Source organism: Hyperolius riggenbachi, chromosome 1, assembly GCF_040937935.1.
Source record: "Hyperolius riggenbachi isolate aHypRig1 chromosome 1, aHypRig1.pri, whole genome shotgun sequence".
NCBI lineage: Eukaryota > Metazoa > Chordata > Amphibia > Anura > Hyperoliidae > Hyperolius > Hyperolius riggenbachi.
Window position 1 is genome coordinate 383500030 of NC_090646.1, and position 21980 is coordinate 383522009.

The 21980-nt window shown below is 45.4% G+C and overlaps 1 long non-coding RNA gene across 2 annotated transcripts in view; it reads right to left on the reverse strand.

The window, feature by feature from the left end:
• The window catches only part of LOC137551899 (uncharacterized), a 33580-nt gene extending 18741 nt beyond the window's left edge, over window positions 1-14839 (reverse strand). Inside the window, exons 1-3 of one of the 2 annotated variants that reach the window (XR_011027079.1) lie at window positions 14737-14839; window positions 11158-11353; window positions 1123-1176 (exon numbers count right to left, since the gene is read on the reverse strand). This is a non-coding gene — a long non-coding RNA (uncharacterized lncRNA). Of the gene's footprint in view, window positions 1-1122; window positions 1195-11157; window positions 11354-14736 lie in introns of both variants that reach the window. The other variant, XR_011027077.1, reaches the window with a different exon arrangement.
• Window positions 14840-21980: the final 7141 nt, after the last annotated feature.

The window sequence follows — 21980 nt, forward strand, 5'->3', positions numbered from 1 at the left end:
AGCTGCAGGGGCGCACAACACAGCACACTAGTGATTTCCCCCCACCAACAGAGCTACCCCCCCCCCCACCCCCATGTTTTTTTTTTAAATAAATATTTGTTCTTATTTGTTTAATATTTTTTACTATTAGTTTATTTAAAAAAAAAAATCCCTCCCCCCAGCCAAACAGCCTATGAGAGCCGATCGCTCTCTTGTGCCCCAGGGGGACAGCTGTGTCACATGGCTGTCCACAGTACAGCACTGCTGCTGATCACAGGGCTGTACTTAGTAAAAAGACAGCAGTTTTGCTGTCTAACAGTCTCCTTCAGAAAACTGAAGGTGGGGCGGAGCTCCTCAAGCAGGAGATGCGCGCGCAGCCTGCGCGCTCTCTCCAGCAGTAGCTGGCCCCAGGACTTGACGCCAATTGGCATTAAGCGGTCCTGGGGCTGCCGCCGTTGCCACACCCATTGACGTGGGGGCGGTCTTTAGGTAGGTAAAGAGACACTGAAGCGGGAAAAAAGTATGATATAATGGATTGGTTGTGCAGTACGGATAATTACAAGAACATTAGAAGCAAAGAAAATATAGTTTGTCTTGTCTATAGTTTAAATGACCTGCCAGAAACTGTGTACATCTCTTGTTTTGCTAACAATCATTTTTCCAAGCAGAGTCTATTATTCCTCAAGGTGGTACCGCTGACTAATTCCCTGGCAATAGTCAGAATTCTAACTTAAAACAGAGTCTCAACATGTTTGATTATTGCTTAGTACTGGTCACAGAAAGTTAATATCCCAGCAGCCGCATACAGCAGCTCTGTGTACACATGAAAATATAACTGGTACCTCCTCCCAGCTCCGCCCTGACTACCTCATGTGGGCAATGATGGGATATAAGGAGGAGTTTGGACAGCTTACAGACTTCTGTTTCTGTCTTCATGTTGCTGTCTTTCAAAGCAATATGTGACACTGGCACCAGTTTTTCAAACCCATCAATAGACAATTTATAAAAAATAATAATGCAGCAAAAATGATTTATGTGCAATGAAAAAAACTGTGTGCTACAAAGGATGATATAATGCATAGAATATGCATAAAAATGAGAGCCTGAGATGAAGTGTCAGTTGCGAGCTAGCCCTGGTTTTACCTTTTAGTCGGCTTGCTGAGCTTCCTCCTCCTTAATGGTTGTGCCAAGTCCATTCTGAAAACCAAAAGCTCCCTGAGGCAAATCACCACATGAATATGTCAACAGGTCGTGAAATATTTTCATTACAAATCTTTTAGAAAAACGAAGTTCTATATGGAGCACAAGAAATGATGCCCATCTCATTAGGCATGCATGTAAATTCATGATGGAAAACATTTATCTTGGCAAGTTTGTATTCTGTTGGTGGCCCTACCCGCTGTGACTAGACCGTCCTGGAGGGAGGCTGATCAGATGAATGAATGAACATAAAGCAGATTATGACTTAATTGCTTTGCGTTTAGAACTGCATGAATGCTGCAGCTGAGAGCATTTCTCTTACCATTACTGTGTTCAAATTACAGAATATATATAAAATGCGCTGAAGCATCAAATATGCTCACTTCAATATTTCCCTAGTGCGTATGAAGCAAATACAGTAAAGGAAGTGACGCCCATTTGATTTTATTTCAGCAAACTAGTTTTGTCTGGAAAATTTACAAATACCAAATGATAAATCGAGCAGGGCATCAGCAGCTTGTTGCTAAACAGTAACTCCGCCATAAATATTTAGTTCAATCTTCCGTTGCTGCTATTAACAAGTGGAATTACACACTAGGTTAGATTCACATTTTTTTTTTTTACAGATTTTCCAGCTAATATGGAGTGGATTTGTTTCAAAAGTGTTTGCTATTAGTTGGTAAACGTTTTCAGCCCTTATCTGGGTCATATCAGATTATAGTGAAGATTGCTGAAAAGTTAGTGCAGTGTTTTCAGAAGTACTACTCATGCTAGATGGAACACTGCAAGACTGACAACTTTGTGCAGAATTGCCTTAAAGGACAACTGTATCGAGAGGTATACAGAGGCTGCCATATTTATTCCCCTTTAACCACTTGCCGACCGCGCACTCATAACGCGCGTCGGCAAAGTGGCAGCTGCAGGACCAGCGACGCAGTATTGCGTCGCCAGCTGCAGGCTGATTAATCAGGAAGCAGCCGCTCGTGCGAGCGGCTGCTTCCTGTCAATTCACGGCGTATGGCTCCGTGAATAGCCTGCGGGCCGCCGATGGCGGCTCGCAGGCTAAATGTAAACACAAGCGGAAATAATCCGCTTTGTTTACATTTGTACGGCGCTGCTGCGCAGCAGCGCCGTAAGGCAGATCAGCGATCCCCAGCCAATCAGCGGCCGGGGATCACCGCCATGTGACAGGGGACGTCCCGTCACTGGCTGCACAGGACGGATAGCGTCCTGTGCAGCCCGGAACACCAGGGGGGCCAGGTAGGAGAGGGAGGGGGAGGATTTCGCCGTGGAGGGGGGCTTTGAGGTGCCCCCCCCCCCCCGCAACACCCGCAGGCAGGAGCGATCAGACCCCCCCAGCACATCATCCCCCTAGTGGGGAAAAAAGGGGGGCGATCTGGTCGCTCTGCCTGCACGCTGATCTGTGCTGGGGGCTGGAGAGCCCACCCAGCACAGATCAGCAACAACAGCGCTGGTCGTTAAGGGGGGGTAAAGGGTGGGTCCTCAAGTGGTTAAAGAGAATCTGTACTCTAAAATTCTTACAATAAAAAGCATACCATTCTATTCATTATGTTCTCCTAGGCCCCTCTGTGCTGTTTCTGCCACTTCCTGCTGCAATCCTGGCTTGTAATTGCCAGTTTTAGGCAGTGTTTACAAACAAGACATAGCAAGTGTTGTGAGTCATACAGAGTGTGCAGGGGCCCTGGAGAGGGTGTGTATAGCTTCTATCCAATCAAAAGCAGCACAGCACATTCCAGCTTGACTGCCTCAGCCCGACAGACCCGACAGAGGAGAGAAGATTAGATCATATAACAGAGATAATACAACCACTGTGCATCTACGAAAGGCTGCAGTTAGACAGAGCACATTAGAACAGGTATAGGAACTTCTAGGATAGAAGAAATAAGGATGAAAATTTTGTTACAGAGTCTCTTTAAGCAATACCAGTTGCCTGGCAGCCCTGCTTATCTATTTGGACGCAGTAGTGTCTGAATAACACCAGAAACAAGCATGCAGCTAATCTTGTCAGTTCTGACATTAATGTCAGAAACACCTGATCTGCTGCATGCTTGTTCAGGGTCTATGGCTAAAAGTATTAGAGACAGAGGATTAGCAGGACATCCAGGCAACTGGTATTGCACAAAAAGGAAAAAAAACATGGCAGCCTCCCTTACAGTTGTCCTTTAAGGTAGAATGTGGTCACTTTAATGACAGCTGCAATTAGCAGCTACTGCAGAAAGCATTGTAAAATTATTTGTGTGGGTTTGTAAAGATCCCATTAGACATTTTAGGGAACATCACATCCTGAGTTTGATGCTGGCATCGTCTGAGTGTGGCACACAGTCATTTTTAATGGTATTAGCAAGAATTTGGATGATCATTCACAATCTCGCAAAGTCTGAGAAATCGTGAGTTATGCTAGGTATAAACGATGCGTGTTTTTGGTTGATTTTCCGTTCGCTTGATTTTCGATTCTCTTATCTTTTCTTATCAATTTCCATTCACTACTATGAGCGGTAAAACGATCGAAAGTAATATCGAACATGACGAAATTATCTTTCAAAAGCATTTATTGAATGCAAAAACGTATGGTGTGTACCTAGCATTAGTGAGATGGTCTGTACTATTACAGTTACATGGATGTACATATGGAAATCATTTATCTTTAACTACTTCCATACCAGCAGTTTCTGGCTCAGAGGACCAGAGAATGCTGGTACCACAAAACAGCGCTTCCAAAAATTCACCGCACTGACCCGTCGCTTCCGCCGCTCTCCCATTGCCGCAGGTCCCTTTCTCTGCTGTCCCTATGATGGCAGAGCTGTATGAGCAGGTCAGGAACCACTTTCATTGGCTCCTGACGCTGTCCATCAATGTAAGCCAATAGGATTGTCTTACAGTGATGATTGGGTCAGGAGCCAATGAAATTGACTCCTGACTTGCTCATAAAGCTCTGCCATCATATAGATGGTAGCGCAAGAGAGTTGCGGTGATGGGATAGTGGCGCGATCGGTCAGACTGCGCAGCAGCGATGTTTGAAATCTACGTTCTCTCAGAGCAGTGCAGCCACAAGCAGGACGTAGATTTCAATTGCGCTGGTCCGGAATTGGTTAATAAATCCAGGACAGGCTGCATTTACTAACAAAAGCCAAAACATTCTCTCGAGTGTGAGCAGTTAACTGCAGTTATGCAACCATTGATTTTCTAACCTTTCAAATACCCCACTATGATCTGAATGAACCTAGGCAAGGACTGCAAACTTTTGCCACTTAAAGCCAACCTCCAGTGTAACTTTGTTAGTAGCATCAACACTTTCTCTATATATTATGCAGGAGAACAGAGGCGCCAAAAGAATAAAAGAGAGCTAAATAAGCTTAAAAGCCAACTTCTTGGTAAATAGAGGAGGTAGTGGTGGATTTACCTCCTCCAAGTAGACACATAATGACTATAGTAAAGACAGTCAATATATTTTATTCATGAACTCCAAATATGCAACGCGTTTTGCAGGTTTGATCCCGCTTCATCGGGCAATAGCAGAGCAATAGCATATGTGGTCAGTAGAAGAGCCAGGTAGTGTTGGGCGAACAGTGTTCGCCACTGTTCGGGTTCTGCAGAACATCACCCTGTTCGGGTGATGTTCGAGTTCGACCGAACACCTGATGGTGTTCTGCCAAACCGTTCGGCCATATGGCCGAACTAAGAGCGCATGGCCGAACGTTCCCCGAACGTTCGGCTAGCGCTGTGATTGGCCGAACGGGTCACGTGGTCCGGACCCGAACGCGCTCTGATTGGCCGAACGGGTCACGTGGTTCGGGTAAATAAATACCTGATCCACGTCATTTCTCCGCCATTTGTCTGTGGGTTTAGCTTTGGGTAGGCAGGCAGGGTAGTTCTCTCTCCAGCCAGGCTAGCCAGGGTCCCCCCAGTCATTGTGTCGCTGCTGGGAACAGTAGTACACCGCTCACCCACACTATATAGCATTGTGTTTACTGCCACTCTGTGTACACCGCTCACCCACCACTGTATAGCATTGTTTACTGCCACTCTGTGTACACCGCTCACCCACCACTGTATAGCATTGTGTTTACTGCCACTCTGTGTCGCTGCTGGGAATAGTAGTACACCGCTCACCCACCACTGTATAGCATTGTGCTCTGTGTCGCTGCTGGGAACAGTAGTACACCGCTCACCCACCACTGTATAGCATTGTGCTCTGTGTCGCTGCTGGGAACAGTAGTACACCGCTCACCCACCACTGTATAGCATTGTGCTCTGTGTCACTGCTGGGAATAGTAGTACACCGCTCACCCACCACTGTATAGCATTGTGCTCTGTGTCGCTGCTGGGAATAGTAGTACACCGCTCACCCACCACTGTATAGCATTGTGCTGTGTCGCTGCTGGGAACAGTAGTACACCGCTCACCCACCACTGTATAGCATTGTGCTCTGTGTCGCTGCTGGGAATAGTAGTACACCGCTCACCCACCACTGTATAGCATTGTGCTCTGTGTCGCTGCTGGGAACAGTAGTACACCGCTCACCCACCACTGTATAGCATTGTGCTCTGTGTCGCTGCTGGGAATAGTAGTACACCGCTCACCCACCACTGTATAGCATTGTGCTCAGTGTCGCTGCTGGGAATAGTAGTACACCGCTCACCCACCACTGTATAGCATTGTGCTCTGTGTCGCTGCTGGGAATAGTAGTACACCACTCACCCACCACTGTATAGCATTGTGCTCTGTGTCGCTGCTGGGAACAGTAGTACACCGCTCACCCACCACTGTATAGCATTGTGCTCTGTGTCGCTGCTGGGAATAGTAGTACACCGCTCACCCACCACTGTATAGCATTGTGCTCTGTCGCTGCTGGGAACAGTAGTACACCGCTCACCCACCACTGTATAGCATTGTGCTCTGTGTCGCTGCTGGGAATAGTAGTACACCGCTCACCCACCACTATATAGCATTTCTGTACTGCCACTGTACTGCTGCCAGTCAGCGTGTACTTTAAGGATAAGTGAAATGAAGAAGAAATCCTGTGAAAGAGGGAGGGGCAAGGGAAGAGGTGATTCCCCTGATGGTTCACGTACAGGCCACAGTGGAGCACCGAAGAAAACCCACTCAATACCGCCCATGTTGTCCAGGAAATCAACCCTCACAAATCCAAAAGAACAGGACCAGATAATTAATTGGATGACCTCTCAAGCGTCCAGCAGTGGGTTAAGCAGCACCAGCACATCACACACGAGGTCTGAGTCCTCAGCCAGTTACAAGGAGCCAGTGGGCACAAAGCTGACACAACCGGCAGTGTCACCACGCACACAGAGCAAGTTGGGCAGGAGGGGTTTCAATTGCAGGAGGTCGGCCGAGAAGATCTGGAAGACGACGTTGGAGTGAGCTGCGCAGAGGTTGTTCTGGGGAGCTCTACTCCACGGCGGCGGCCCACAATCACATATGACGAGTTTGAGGAGATGGAAGAGGAGGGTTTGGACAATGTGGACACAGACCCAGATTTTGTATGTGAAGGAGAACATCGCCGTCGTAGCAGCACAGATGAGTCTGTTGAAGAACACACTGCTGCACGAGTTCGCCTTGTGCCACAAGGTAGGCGGCGCGAAATTTCCAGCACCACAAGCGTGGAAGTTCAAGTGAGACGCAAAAGAGGCGCAAACAGAAATTGCCAGTAAGGCAGGTGCTCCAAAGTCTGGCCTTTCTTTGAAGACTGCAGTGAGGATGGTACCATGGTGATTTGCAAGGTGTGCAAGACCCGCCTGAGCAGGGGGAAAAATATTAACAACCTCTCCACCACCAGCATGACCCGCCACATGGTATCCAAACATCCCACTCTGTGGGCAAACGCGGCAGGACAGGGTACCAGCAACACTGCCTCCCTTGGGGTCACCAGACTCACCACCAGACCCTCCTCAGCAGCAGCAGTAGCCCAGCCATTGCGTGGTTCACAACAACATTCACAAACATCAGATGACACTGACACTGTCACTTTCCGGAATAGTGCTCTTGAGGTCTCCCAGTCTTCATCAAACACAACAACCAACAGCCCTTCAGTGTGCAGCCCTACGGTTCAGTTGTCTGTCTCAGAGATGTTTGAGCGCAAGAGGAAATTGCCAGCAAATGACCCCCGGGCCGTGGCACTAACAGCCAGCATAGCCAAGCTTCTGGCCTGCGAAATGCTGCCATATCGAGTGGTGGAGACAAACAGCTTCAAGGGCATGATGTCAGTGGCCATCCCACGTTACGTGGTTCCCAGCCGCTACCACTTTGCGCGCTCTGCAGTGCCTGAGTTGCATGAGCACGTGGTCAGCAAAATAACCCGAAGCTTGAAGAATGCCGTTGCCTGCAAGGTTCACCTCACCACTGACACCTGGACGAGTGCGTTCGGCCAGGGTCGATACATCTCCCTTACCGCGCACTGGGTGAACCTTGTGGAGCCTGGCAGCGATTCCTCACCTGCTACGGCGCGGGTGTTGCCCACGCCGCAAACAGCTGCACCGCCGTCCCTCCCACTGGATAACAACAGCAGCACCTACCTCTCTGACTCCTTCTCCTCCAACGCATCTCAAAGCTGTACCTCATCCGGAAACGCTAACCCAGCAGCAGTAGGATCGTGGAAGCAGTGCAGCACAGCTGTTGGCATGCGTCAGCAAGCGTTGCTGAAGCTGATCTGCCTTGGGGATAAGCAGCACACAGAGGAGGAAATTTGGAGGGGAATAAAGGAACAGACGGATTTGTGGCCGGCACCGCTGGACCTGAAACCGGGCATGGTTGTGTGTGATAATGGGAGTAATCTCATTCGCGCTTTAAGGTTGGCTAAGCTGACACACATCCCTTGCCTGGCGCACGTGATGAACCTAGTAGTTTAGCGGTTCCTGAGGACATACCCAGGCGTGGCCGATCTTCTGTTGAAGGTGCGACGAGTGGCCAAACATTGTAGAAATTCCAGTACTGCTTCGGGGGCACTCGCCAAGATGCAGGAGCGCTTCAATCTCCCCCACCATCGCTTGCTGTGTGATGTCCCTACGCGCTGGAATTTTACGCTGCACATGCTAGCCCGCTTTTGCGAGCAGAAGAGTGCAGTGGTCCAGTACATGACGGCGCAGTACCGAGGCGCATCCGGACAGCTGCCAAGCTTCTGTGGATCCGATTGGGCCAACATGTTGGACCTCTGCCAAGTCCTCCAAAATTTTGAGCAATCCACGTTGCTTGTGAGCAGTGACAACTCTTCAGTCAGCATTACCATACCACTGCTGTGTTTACTGAAGAAGTCAATGTTGAAAATCAAGGAAACAGCTGTCATGATGCAACTGGGGGAATCTGAAGGAGAAAACGATCAGCGTGATGATACCAACATCAGGCCATCTGCCTCAGGAAATGCTGGCCCCAGCAGCTATGACGAAGAAGAGGAGGAACAGCTGGAGTTTGAGCAGGAATTTCATGCCACCACTGACGAGGGCCAGAGCGGTGCACTTTGGACTTCCACAATTCAGCGCGAATGGTCAGCAGAAGCAGACCAGGAAGAAGGTGACGACTATGATGCATCACAACTATCACAACGCTCACAAGAGGATGATGAGGATTCTGGCAGGACTCTGGCACACATGGCTCAATTCATGCTAGACTGCATTGAACGCGACCCACGCATTGTGCGCATTCTGGACAACACCAATTACTGGGTTTATACCCTTCTGGATCCACGGTACAAACACAATGTTCCAAAACTGCTTGAAGAAAGAGTCAGACAGGTCAAAATGGAAGAATACCAGCATGCCCTTGTGGAGACTTTAGAGAGGAGATTGACATCCTCCCCCTCCTCTAGCCAGTTGTACGCCGACAGACTGACTTCCGCAAACCCAGGACGACCAGGAGGGCAGCAAACAACACAAGCCGCAGCTAGTGCCCAAAAGGGAATGGTATCGGCAGTGTCCTTGGAGTGGGAAAATTTTCTGACACCCATGCAGCAGCCCACAGAACAGCAAGCGTGCAGATCCACCTCCAACACCGATCGCCTGGAGAAGATGGTCAAGGACTACATGTCAGATGGCGTAGCTGTGTTGAACAATCCATCTGCACCCTTCAACTATTGGGTATCGAAGCTAGACACCTGGCACGAACTGGCAATGTACGCAATAGAGGTGCTGGCTTGCCCGGCAGCCAGCGTTATGTCGGAACGCTGTTTCAGTGCTGCCGGAGGCATCGTCACAGATCGGCGTATCCGCCTCTCCACAGAAAATGCAGACCGTCTGACTCAAATTAAAATGAATCAATCCTGGATTGGAAACGACTACGCAACACTCCCGGACCCCAACCAAGTAACATGAACAATGAACATCTGTGATGAGTTAGCGTTTCCGGTCCCTGTTTATTGAACCTCTCATCTGTATTACATTTGACTGCATGGCGACAAAATGCATTGCTATCCGCACGCTTCTTGTCCTCATGCAAGGCCTGGGTTGCGCCTGAAAGCGTGGCCTTCTCCTCCTGCGCCTCCTCCTGTTCCATCACGTGTGCTGCTGCTGGGTTAGCGTTGCCGGTCCCTTTTTACGGAACCTCTTATCTGTATTACATTTATGTCTGCATGGCGACAAAATGCATTGCTATCCGCACGCGTCTTGTCCTCATGCAAGGCCTGGGTTGTTGTGTCTCAAAGCGTGGCCTTCTCCTCCTGCGCCGCCCTCCTCCTGTTCCATCACGTGTGCTGCTGCTGGGTTAGCGTTACTGGTCCCTTTTCCTGGAACCTCTTATCTGTATTACATTTATGACTGCATGGCGACAAAAAGCATGTTACCTGTGCAAAGAAAAATGACATTTTCCGCATTTAAAAGACATTTTTTCCTTTGAAACTTTACAATCAATTTTCTCAAAAACCTTTAAGCTAGTTTTCAAATATTTTTTCCCTCTTGTACCCACTCCCAAGGTGCACATACCCTGCAAATTTGGGGTATGTAGCATGTAAGGAAGCTTTACAAAGCACGAAAGTTCGGGTCCCCATTGACTTCCATTATGTTCGAAGTTCAGCGCGAACACCCGAACATCGCGGCCATGTTCGGCAAACGTTCGCGAACCCGAACATCCAGGTGTTCGCCCAACACTAGAGCCAGGCACCTCTGTCTCTATATACTAGGAGCTTGATTCATAAAGCGCAGGTTAATGTTGTGTAGTGCGCGCTATGCACACCTTACATAGCAGCGCTCACTGCCATGTAAGGAGAATGCATTCCTTAGTTACACATGTTGCTTCCTTAGCAATGTGCGTAACATTAACCCGTGTTAATTTGCATTGTTATGTAAATTAACACCGCAGAGGCCACAAGTGAAGTATCAGGGTAGCTATAACTCACAGGATCAGGACTACCTGCAGTTAATGTTACGCGCATTGCTAAGAAAGCAATGCACATAACGAAGGAAGGCACTCTCCTTACATGGCAGCGAGCGCTGCTATGTAAGGCGTGCATAGCGCGCACTACAGACCATTAAGCTTGATGAATCATGTCCTATATGCTATAATACATTAAGATAATCGCAAATTATATTTATTCACCAGCTCCACCCACTCTATTCCATATAAGGAGATCCGCCCCATTCTGGAATAACATCATGGCATTTTTGAATGCAGGGTTACAGATTGCACTGCCCAGCCACCAGCTCTATCCAGCCCTTGGCTCTATGGCCACAGTGTAATCCTGCTAGATTTCCCCTCTCCTCAAAAAGGAATCATGCATGAAAATTTCTCATTCCTCTCCATACTCTGAAAGCTACCACAGTAGTATTCCCCCCCCCCCCCCCCTGGCCTCCAGGCAACCTTTCCCCGTTATAGTGGGGTCAAGGGGACTGTAGTTAAGCCGTTGGGTTCAAGCTCCAGTCCTGAGTTAAACTCATTTACAGATGACATATTATACACATCCACACCACAGAGTCTCTGACAGTAACAAACACAAATGATTTTGATTGCTGTCCTGACCTTTACTTTGTGTGTTTGGGATACAAGTTTTCTTATCAAAACCGTGGTGCTTCATGAAGATCTCTCAGGCAGGAGGTGAGGGAAACTCTCTCTAGTCAGTATGAAGAAATATCAGTTGGAACTCCTAAAATTCATTTTGGTATGAGTTAGCCACCACGCAGGACTTCTTTGTCATGGACACAAATAGAAGACAAGCCTAAGAAAAAACACAAGTGCACACTTCAGGATCACCTGCAAATTTCTACATTCAAGACACAGAGTGCGAGGAAAAAAGTTTCTAACCCCTTTCCACAATTATTGAAAATTAAAATAATAATAATAATAAAATAGTGGAATTGGCCTTTAAACCACAGGCCACGTGTTTATTTCAAATCATTGCAATTATTAATGCATTGCAATTATTAATGTTTCTAGGATCTATTTTAAACCCCTTTTTCACTCATCTTTATTTTTGTTTAAGAATGGTGGTTGGAGTAAAGACTGCTGTCTGCCTTCCTGCAGAGCTTAAAATTAGTTATTTTATTTTTTGTAATTTGTTTACTGCACAACAATTATTGACTCTTCTAAGATGATATATATTGTATATTCTATACACAAAGCATCTTCTGTTCATGCTGCAAATGCTCTGTTAAGCTCTATTGTAGCTGTTATTGTAGCTGTTCCTGCTTACGTCCACATGCAATCAGTTTAGATGCAGTACATAAACTATGTATTTCTATTGTAAAATTAAATAATTTAGCATTTGAGGACCCATTTATTTTTGTAGTCAGGTAGTTTATATGATTTGTCTGTTGTCTCTGCTATACATGTTTTAAAATATTTATATAATTCAAAGTTTAATATTAAGCTTGATGAATCATGCCGTATATGCTATAATACGTTAAGATAGTCTCGCACTACATTCTATCATTGCTATAGATTGTTATAGAATGGTATTAACATTTTTGAGGCTCATCTCACATATTATGTGGTGCGATCATACTATGGTAGGAGATCCGAGTCAGAGCGATGGTTCCATGCATACTTCCCTAAGGCAGAGTGCACTGACAAGGTAATATGTGTAGCGCTGCCCCCAGCTCAGTGATGTACTTCCTGCTAGACAGGAAGTACTTCACTGAAGTATCATTGCTCTGTGCCTGCGCGCTGCTATTGTGATCAGGCAGTTACACTTACTACTATCTGAAAGAGGAGTAAGGCAGGCACTCAGGGAATAAACCCGGGGATGAAGCGCAGCAGGTGAATGCGGGTCAAACGTTCACCCTCAGCAGAAACTACGTGCTCAAGACTGTTGATGTGCAGTATCATGGAACATGTAGCAAGAGGAAAGTTAGTCTGGCACTGTAGCTTTTAATGTGGATCAGCAAACATTTGTACATGAAAACAGTGTTGTGGCATAAGTAGCAAACAAAATCACTGTGTCACAAAATACTCATCGTGCTGCTGCTGAGGTGAGGGATGGACGTCCATCCCTCACCTCAGCAGCAGCACGATGAGTATTTTGTGACACAGTGATTTTGTTTGCTACTTATGCCACAACACTGTTTTCATGTACAAATGTTTGCTGATCCACATTAAAAGCTACAGTGCCAGACTAACTTTCCTCTTGCTACACTTACTACTATAGCAATGAAGCAGACAGAGACTGGCACTATGACAGCGTGCAAATAATTCACTTATTATAAACTTGTGGATGGTGCAATTCCTGGGTATGTCGCACGTCCCAAAATAGCGTGCTCAGGATCCAGAGAAGAAAAACAAGCATCAAGTTCAATCAACAGGTAGAAATATAAGGGTCCGGCACTGCATCATTGGAATAAAAAGAGCTTTATTTCGAACGGCTCTTCCAAATTGCTAAAAGTTATTATTGCATATCATCAGATGTTTTGCACATACCCGTTGTGGTCAAATGAGGTTGTGGGGCATGGTGGTGGTGGTAACGGCCCGCCTAACGTCCGTTTCGCTTTACAGCGTCTTCAGAGGCGGTGTGGCAAATGCGGCTATCCGTTTCCGGGTCTTATAGCAGAGGAAGAAACACTTCCGGTTCACTGCGCCTCATTACGCGTACGTAACTACGCATGCCGCCACTAACGTACGCATAAAAGCGTACTGATGTCAATGGCGGACGCATCCTTAACGGAAATGGTAAGCGTCGTATCACGCGTACGTAACTACGCATACAGCCACTGACGTACGCATAGAGGCGTAATACGTCAATAGAAGTTGCGTACCATGTTATAGGTTGCTTTCCCAAAACTTGGTTCAGCTCTCCCATCACATGGCCACCAGATGGCGTCACAAACGGGTGTGTGCTAATACATTACTTTAAAAATAGGGAATTAACGTATTGCATTAAGGGACATATTTCAACCCAGCTAACATTGCTGAGAAGCTTAAAGGGAAGGTCCAAGCAAAATAAAAAAATGAGTTTCACTTACCTGGGGCTTCTATCAGCCCAATGCAGCCATCCTGTGCCCTCGTAGTCACTCACTGCTGCTCCAGTCCCCCGCTGGCAGCTTGCCGACCTCGGAGGTCGGCGGGCCGCATTGCGTACATTTTTACGCATTCCCGCTAGTGCAGGAACATTAACACATACATTTTTACGCATTACTGGTTCAGTGCGTAAATTCTTATGCATTGAACCAGTAATGCGTAAAAATGTATGTGGTAATGTTCCTGCACTAGCGGGAATGCGTAAAAATGTACGTAATGCGGCCCGCCGACCTCCGAGGTCGGCAAGCTGCCAGCGGGGAACTGGAGCAGCAGTGAGTGACTACGAGGGCACAGGATGGCTGCATGGGGCTGGTAGAAGCCCCAGGTAAGGGAAACTCATTTTTTTATTTTGCTTGAACCTTCCCTTTAATGGAGCTGTAAATGGGCGGTAAATCGTCAGTAACCAAAAACAAACATATTTTATTTATTGTTGAGTAGTAATCTCATATGATTTCATGCGTACGTTAGTGGCGGCATGCGTAGTTACGTACGCGTAATGCGGCGCAGTGAACCGGAAGTGTTTTTTCCTCTGCTATAAGACCCGGAAACGGATAGCCGCATTTGCCACACTGCCTCTGAAGACGCTGTAAAGCGAAACGGACGTTAGGCGGGCCGTTACCACCACCACCACCATGCCCCACAACCTCATCTGACCACAACGGGTATGTGCAAAACATCTGATGATATGCAATAATAACTTTTAGCAATTTGGAAGAGCCGTTAGAAATAAAGCTCTTTTTATACCAATGACGCAGTGCCGGACCCTTATATTTCTACCTGTTGATTGAAGTTACACTTACTACGTTGCCATAGACTGGCATTGTTGCATAAATCCTTGCCAAAGGCACAGATCACGCACTGCAGAGTTTGTTGCGACCTTGTGGTAATTTTACTCTTGTTGCACAGTGTCGCTAGTGTGAACAACACTACATCATTTACAGCGCTGCGTAATATGTTGGCGCTTTATAAATACAATAAATAAATCAATCATTTACAGATGCCATGTTATACACATCCACGCCACAAAATCTCTGACAGTGACAGACACAAATGATCCATAGTGTGTACAGTAAGTCTCCATAGACTTGCATTGTCCTCGTGTTCAGCTGCGCAGAGCCGGCCTTTGGGGGTGGCAAGTGGGGCAATAGCCCCAGGCCCCGCGCCTGAGGAGGCCCCGCACCCTCTGCGGTGCTGGGGAGAGCGGGCAGTTGTTAAAACTCACGTGTCTTCACCGATGTTCACAGTCAGCTACCATCTATTTCCTCTCCCAGCATCTGTGTATTGGTAACAGCGCCCCCTATGATGACGTGACCGCATGTCACCACAGGGGGGCGCTGTTACCAATACACAGATGCTGGGAGAGGAAATAGATGGTAGCTGACTGTGAACATCGGTGAAGACACGTGAGTTTTAACAACTATGCCCTCTCCCCACCGCTGCAGCCACCTTGCTATCTAACCTATACTGCAGGCACCTATCTAACCTATACTGCAGGCACCTATCTAACCTATACTGCAGGCTGACACCTATCTAACCTATACTGCAGGCTGACACCTATCTAACCTATACTGCAGACTGGCACCTATCTAACCTATACTGCAGACTGGCACCTATCTAACCTATACTGCAGACTGGCACCTATCTAATCTATACTGCAGGCTGGCACCTATCTAACCTATACTGCAGGCACCTATCTAACCTATACTGCAGGCTGGCACCTATCTAACCTATACTGCAGGCTGGCACCTATCTAACCTATACTGCAGGCTGGCACCTATCTAACCTATACTGCAGACTGGCACCTATCTAATCTATACTGCAGGCTGGCACCTATCTAACCAATACTGCAGGCACCTATCTAACCTATACTGCAGGCTGACACCTATCTAACCTATACTGCAGGCTGACACCTATCTAACCTATACTGCAGGCTGGCACCTATCTAACCTATACTGCAGGCTGGCACCTATCTAACCTATACTGCAGGCTGACACCTATCTAACCTATACTGCAGGCTGACACCTATCTAACCTATACTGCAGGCTGGCACCTATCTAACCTATACTGCAGGCTGGCACCTATCTAACCTATACTGCAGGCTGGCACCTATCTAACCTATACTGCAGGCTGGCACCTATCTAACCTATACTGCAGGCTGGCACCTATCTAACCTATACTGCAGGCTGGCACCTATCTAACCTATACTGCAGGCTGACACCTATCTAACCTATACTGCAGGCTGGCACCTATCTAACCTATACTGCAGGCTGGCACCTATCTAACCTATACTGCAGGCTGGCACCTATCTAACCTATACTGCAGACTGGCACCTATCTAACCTATACTGCAGGCACCTATCTAATCTATACTGCAGGCACCTATCTAACCTATACTGCAGGCTGACACCTATCTAACCTATACTGCAGGCTGACACCTATCTAACCTATACTGCAGGCTGGCACCTATCTAACCTATACTGCAGGCTGACACCTATCTAACCTATACTGCAGGCTGACACCTATCTAACCTATACTGCAGGCTGGCACCTATCTAACCTATACTGCAGGCTGGCACCTATCTAACCTATACTGCAGGCTGGCACCTATCTAACCTATACTGCAGACTGGCACCTATCTAATCTATACTGCAGGCTGGCACCTATCTAACCAATACTGCAGGCACCTATCTAACCTATACTGCAGGCTGACACCTATCTAACCTATACTGCAGGCTGACACCTATCTAACCTATACTGCAGGCTGGCACCTATCTAACCTATACTGCAGGCTGGCACCTATCTAACCTATACTGCAGGCTGACACCTATCTAACCTATACTGCAGGCTGGCACCTATCTAACCTATACTGCAGGCTGGCACCTATCTAACCTATACTGCAGGCTGGCACCTATCTAACCTATACTGCAGGCTGGCACCTATCTAACCTATACTGCAGGCTGACACCTATCTAACCTATACTGCAGGCTGGCACCTATCTAACCTATACTGCAGGCTGGCACCTATCTAACCTATACTGCAGGCTGACACCTATCTAACCTATACTGCAGGCTGACACCTATCTAACCTATACTGCAGGCTGGCACCTATCTAACCTATACTGCAGGCTGGCACCTATCTAACCTATACTGCAGGCTGACACCTATCTAACCTATACTGCAGGCTGACACCTATCTAACCTATACTGCAGGCTGACACCTATCTAACCTATACTGCAGGCTGACACCTATCTAACCTATACTGCAGGCTGGCACCTATCTAACCTATACTGCAGGCTGGCACCTATCTAACCTATACTGCAGGCTGGCACCTATCTAACCTATACTGCAGGCACCTATCTAACCTATACTGCAGGCTGGCACCTATCTAATCTATACTGCAGGCTGGCACCTATCTAACCTATACTGCAGGCTGGCACCTATCTAACCTATACTGCAGGCTGGCACCTATCTAACCTATACTACAGGCACCTATCTAACCTATACTGCAGGCTGACACTTATCTAACCTATATTGCAGACTGGCACCTATCTAATCTATACTGCAGGCTGACACCTATCTAACCTATACTGCAGGCACCTATCTAACCTATACTGCAGGCTGACACCTATCTAACCTATACTGCAGGCACCTATCTAACCTATACTGCAGGCTGACACCTATCTAACCTATACTGCAGACTGGCACCTATCTAATCTATACTGCAGGCTGACACCTATCTAACCTATACTGCAGGCACCTATCTAACCTATACTGCAGGCTGACACCTATCTAACCTATACTGCAGGCTGGCACCTATCTAACCTATACTGCAGGCTGGCACCTATCTAACCTATACTGCAGGCTGGCACCTATCTAACCTATACTGCAGGCTGGCACCTATCTAACCTATACTGCAGGCTGGCACCTATCTAACCTATACTGCAGGCACCTCTCTAATCTATACTGCAGGCTGGCACCTATCTTACCTATACTGCAGGCACCTATCTAATCTATACTGCAGACTGGCACCTATCTATCTAATCTATACTGCAGGCAGGCACCTATTTAATATATACTGTGGGGTACCTACCTAACTAATCTATACTGCAGGCACCTATCTATACTGCAGGGTACCTACCTACCTATCTAATCTGTACTGCGGGGCACCTACCTGTCTAATCTATACTGCAGGCACCTATCTAATCTATACTGCAGGCACCTATCTAATCTATACTGCAGACTGGCACCTATCTATCTAATCTATACTGCAAGCTGGCACCTATCTAACCTATATTGCAGGCTGGCACCTACCTAACCTATATTGCAGGCTGGCACCTATCTAATCTATATTGCAGGCTGGCACCTATCTAATCTATATTGCAGGCTGGCACCTACCTAACCTATACTGCAGGCTGGCACCTATCTAACCTATACTGCAGGCACCTATAGTATCTAATCTATACTGCAGGCTGGCACCTATCTTACCTATACTGCAGGCACCTATCTAATCTATACTGCAGACTGGCACCTATCTATCTAATCTATACTGCAGGCTGGCACCTATTTAATATATTCTGTGGGGTACCTACCTAACTAATCTATACTGCAGGCACCTATCTATACTGCAGGGTACCTACCTACCTATCTAATCTGTACTGCGGGGCACCTACCTGTCTAATCTATACTGCAGGCACCTATCTAATCTATACTGTGGGGCACCTACCTATCTAACGTATACTGGAGGCACCTACCTATCTAACCTATACAGCGTGTGTGGTTCCACAACGTGTGTATCCACAGCATATGTCTCTAGGCCCCGCATATGACACTCGCCCCAGGCCCCGCGTACTCTAAGGCCACCTCTGAGCTGCGGTAGAGGAAAGTACTGCTATGCGACAGGTGAAGTGTGAAGTAGCCTAAAGCATACCTAAAGTGACTTGTGATATGATGGAATAAACATATACACATATAGTACTAGCCAAACGTATACATTATCTGAAGTCCCGTTTTGTTTTCCAATAAGAAAAAGGAGCTTGTCACATAGTCTGGTTTCCTGAAAAAGTAAATAGAGGCTAGAAGGCCTTATCTGTCAGGGAGAGGTGAGAAAATAAGGTTTTACTGCAGGAAAGTTTAACTAGTTGACCACTGAGGGGTTTTTCCCCTTGAGGACCAGAGCAATTGTCACCGTTCAGTGCTCCTTCCATTCATTCACCAATAACTTTATCACTACTTACTACAACAAATTGATCTATATCTTGTTTTTTTGCCATCAATTAGGCTTTCATTGGGTGGTCCGTTATGCTAAGAATTATTTTATTCTAAATGCATTTTAATGGGGAAAAAATGGAAAAACATTTTTCTCAGTTTTCAGCCATTATAGTTTTAAATTAATACATGCTACCTAATTAAAACCCACGTATTGTATTTGCCCATTTGTCCTAGTTATTACACAATTTAAATTATGTCCCTAAAACTGCTGAAATGTTTTCCTATACCCTATGGTTACTATTTCTCCCTTTGGTGCTATTAGCTGTGCCCACTTAACATTTTAAGAGCCTTGCTCTCCCGTATTGTATTGGTAAATATCCAATGTTATGCAAATTATATTTTTATATATGGCTTGTCTCTACATAATTGTAATTGTGCTGGTCTCGCATATACAGTATTGTCATGCTTATATTTCTTGCAGTGTTAGTTGCAATTTTGTGAAATTTGAAATGCCTTGTATCGGTACTACTTCAATAAAGCTCTTTATTTGTTTAAAAATATTATGTCCCTATCGCAATGTATGGCAACAATATTTTATTTGGAAATAAAGGTGCATTTTTTTCAGTTTTGCATCCGTCACTAATTACAAGCCCATAATTGCAAAAAAACTAAAAACAAAAAAACAAAAAATATACACTTTTGACATACATATTAAAAATGGTTAGTCCTTAAGTTAGCTATTTATGTATTTATTTTTAATGTCACTTTTTTATGTTTTAATTTTGGTAACTATGGGTGGGGAGGTAAGGACTTAAAGACACTGAAGCGAAAAAAAATATAATGAATTGGTTGTGTACTATGAATAATTACTAGAAGATTAGCAGCAAAGAAAATATTCTCATATTTTTATTTTCAGGTATATAGTGTTTTTTCTAACATTGCATCATCCTATAATATGTGCAGATTACACAACACTCAGCACTGCCAAACAAAACTGAGTCTAAATTAAATTTGCAACACCATAATAAGTGCCCCATCAGATGCAAATAGACTGTATAGAACCAAAAAGAAAAGCTCATCTGTATGGGCCATGATATAAACTCCATAAAGTACAAGAGCTTCATAAGCATAATCTTTATTGAAAACACTGCGACACAAAAAAGATAAAAACATTTAAAAATTGGGTAAGAAACACTGGGGGACTCAGATACAATGATCAAATAACATGATACATGACAAAAAATCTATCTGTAAAAGCACTAGGCAAGAATAGCCAATATATGATAAATGCTGGCACTAGTGTTCCTGTATGAAAATGACAACTGGAACAACACAATGATAACAATGAACAATACAGCAACACTCATTAGGATAATAAACAGACCTCTCATAGGATATACTAAAGTGAGTCAGTCAGTCACAAGTAAATGCTGCCAATGAAAAGCTGTAAGTCAAAAAACGTGCGCAATTGGAAAGATATGAAAAATAACCTACCAGTGCTAGTATCAGACAAGTGTCCCCAAGTGCACCCCTCCACGCGTATCGCGGCAACGCCGCTTTCTCAAGAGGTACCAGTGCCGTCTGCAGTGCGCATTAATATAGTGTGCACATAGTCTCCGGTATAAAGGTCACTTCCGGGTTACGCATGCGTGGCCACGCATGTACGCAGTGACGCCGCTCGTCTCAATACAGAGCGTATACAGAGCATAACATACACAACACTCAGCATTCAAAATGAGTCTTTCAGAGCAGTCTGTGAAGTAATGAACTCTCCTCTAGCAGAGGAAAAGTAAACAGTTCAATTACAGTTGAGATAATAAAAGTCAGATAACAGCCCTCTCCACGACCAAGTTAGTCGGAGAGCTTAATAGCTTTTTTGCATAGAGATAACAACTGGAGTTTCTCAACTCTTCCTGTACTGGAAACAATTAGACTGATGTATCTGATCTTAATGTTTTTTTTCTTAGCTGTGCTACACATACAAATCATCATATCATAAATTTTTTTTCGCTTCAGTGTCTCTTTAACTACTGTTATATTAAGTGTATTTTTCGTGATCGGAAAATTTGTAGTTGCAATTTTACTTTTTGGCCACTAGATGCTCCCCAAATTTTTTTTTTGACGGCATACACTTGTTACAGGAAGTAACGAGTGTATGTGAATGTTCATTTTTGGCAATGAATGCCTGCATCTTATTGATGCTGGTATTCATTGATTTTGGGGACTTAGATCAGGGAACAGGAACTCTGTTCCCTTTCACTGATCTGTACACTAACATTGCGACAAGAACGACGTGCATCAGCTGACGGGAGTGCGGACAGCTCCGATTGTGGCAATAGATTAATATCTATGTTCCTGGGACTTCAGATGAAGGCCCTGCAGGATGTAGCTATACCTTCCACAATGTGCTAACTAGCTAAATTACTTCTTGATCTTTTTCAGCTTAAAAAGGTAGTGTGTGGATTGTAAACAGTAGCTGTGACAGTTTTATGCAATATTAAAAAATAAAGCTATAAAACTGAAAATAAAAACTTTAGACTATTTTCTATATTGGTAATGTTTTATTCATCATCCGTACTACAAATTCAATGAATTATCTTATACGTTGATTTTCACCATCATGTTCACTTTAAAAGAATGTGAAGTCTAAAAGGTAATTTTAATTATTTGGATGGCACAAGCAGCATGCTATCTGCTTAAGTTCATTTTATGTAGCATGCTAACAACGCAGCCACACTTTCAGACATATACATGCAATTAGGGTGGAGATGCTATATGTTCAGCTCATTCAGAGAATTATTGTTTTTCTCAAATGCACAACTCGGCTAACAACATCCCAAATACTTCCGCAGTATGAAATTCATCACATCTGACAGATGAGATACCTCGTATTAAACCAACCCCATATTACAATGGGCAAAGTCAATTTGGGTGAAAAACTTGGTGGTGATTCAATTTCGTATTTAAGGAGTTTCCTCCCATAACAAATCTCTTGGACTTTAAGCACTGATTAGCTGGTATAAACTGGAACATGAACTGATAAATGTTCAAGAAGCAATTTTCTGCTTGTTATAAACTTTCCCCTCTCTTCCCTCATATACTCTGGTATGTGTTTAAAGACAACAATG